This window comes from Mus pahari, chromosome 7 (assembly GCF_900095145.1).
Source record: "Mus pahari chromosome 7, PAHARI_EIJ_v1.1, whole genome shotgun sequence".
NCBI lineage: Eukaryota > Metazoa > Chordata > Mammalia > Rodentia > Muridae > Mus > Mus pahari.
In genome coordinates, this window is record NC_034596.1 from 9,998,080 (window position 1) to 10,000,331 (window position 2,252).

Consider the following 2,252-nt stretch of genomic DNA (forward strand, 5'->3'; position numbering starts at 1 on the left):
ACTCACTCTGTAGACCAGGCTGGCCTGGAACTCAGAAATCCGCCTGCCTCTGCCTCCCGAGTGCTGGGATTAAAGGCGTGCGCCACCACGCCCGGCTGACAATTATACTCTTAAATCATGTAACTCCTACAAAAAGGTTCTGCTTTGAGGCTTATAAAGACTTCCAAATATTGTCAAAATAATGACTACAGAAGGGCCACCCAACTGCTAATGATTTTCCACTGCCAAACCAGGAAAATTTTATCCTTCCTGGAAAAAAGCAAAACCATCTATTGACCGAAAAATAATCACATTTTTAGACTAGTATTGTGTCATACATTACATACTGACTCTGTAGCATGTCTCTTTAAGGCAATGTGGCAAGTCCTTTGAGTGAGTCTAATGCAAGCTGTTAGCTGAGACTGATAAAAGGATTTTCTCTCTAAGGAGGTGATAAACAGGGCCATGTTAATCTACAGATGAAAGGAAGCTGCTCTAGGGGTGTCTTATTTAAGCCCTTTAACCCTATGTGCTACAGAGCAATAGGAGTAGAAGTTGATTTAGTCCCCCAGAAAGCATCTCACCCGGACTCCTTGAAGTAGCTGAAGGAGACTAGTGATGAAGCCAAGGGAGGGAGCCATTCAACTGGGTTTGGTCTTTCTTCTGACAAACTGAAGAACTAAGATTGAATTCACCACCAGTCAGTAGCCCAGCATCTGCTCACTGAATGCTTTCTTTGCTAATCTCTGTGTGGATGCTGAGCATTCAGAAATACTAGATGTTTGGCATAGTCTAGGAAAAATGCAAACAACCCCCAAAACATTGGCAGGTAACCTTTCAAAAGTATATAAGGAATAGTAAGGCCCCAGAGAAATGTTATCAGGGATGTTATTCACACCGAGTTTTCCATGAGTTTCATATATATGCTTATTGGTCATTTTCTCTTCTTTGGAGCAATGTCTTATTTAGGCATTTTCTCGTTTTTAAAATTACCTTTTTACTACTGAATTGTAAGAGCTCCTTTTTTTTTTTTTCCAGATTTATACCTATGATTTCTCTCATTACAGACTGTTATTATTTATGTCATTTAAAACATTTTGATAAATCTAGGGATTTTTTATGCCTATGTTTTTAAAATTTATTTATTCACTTTACAACTATCAGCACCCTTCTTATTCCAGTACCCCCCTTACACAAGTCCTTCCTTCAATCTGCCTTCCCCTTTTTTGAAAAGGGGAAGGCCCCCCTCTGGATGTACTCCCTCCCCGCCATATCAAGTTAATGTGGGGATAGGTGCATCCTCTTCCACTGTGGCCAAGGCAGCCCAGTTAGGGGAAGAGGACCGGCAGGCAGGCAACAAACTCAGGGACAGACCCTGCACCAGGTGTTGGGGAACCCACAAGACCTAACTGCTCATCTGATACATATGTGCAGGGAGTCTAAGTCCAGCCTATGCTTGTCCCTTGGTTGGTGGCTCAGTCTCTGGGAGCCTGAAGGGTTCAGGTTAATTCATTCTGTTGTTCTATGTTTTATTTTTATTTTTTATTTATTTATTTATTTATTTATTTTTGGTTTTTTGAGACATGGTTTCTCACTCTGTAGACCAGGCTGGCCTCGAACTCAGAAATTCACCTGCCTCTGCCTCCCAAGTGCTAGGATTAAAGGTGTGTACCGCCATGTCCAGCTTGGGTATTTAAAAAGCCCTTACCCAAACATACCCCAAAGATTTCAGCCTCTTTTCAGATTTAGAAATTATGTATATATGAGTATATGCATGTGTACAGGTGCCTGAGGATGCCAAGTTTTGGATCCTTGATTTGGAGTTATATAGGTACTTGTGAGCCACACGTGAGTAGAAGTGTTCTTACTCATTGAGCCATCTCTCCACCCCTCAGCCTATTTTACTTTCTCCTAGAGTTTTAGACCTCAAGTCATTGATCCAAATTGTATTTTAAAAAATGATTATGAAGGCTGGGTGGTGGTGGTGTAAACCTTTAATCTCAGTACTTGGGAAGCAAAGGCAGGTGGATCTGTGAGTTTAAGGCTGGCCTGGTCTACAGAGAATTTCAGGACAGCCATGGCTACACATAGAAACTGCCCTGGGACTCCCTGCCCCCTCACCCAGTATGTTTCCAAAGAACTACTCTCTTGTAGATCCTCAAAAGGCCCTTGTCCCAGGATACTTCACTCTTGTACTAACTATCCACTCAAGCATGATTGTCATGCTTTTAAGTGTGTGCTTGCCAGTGACAACTAGGTTCCATTCTTTCTTT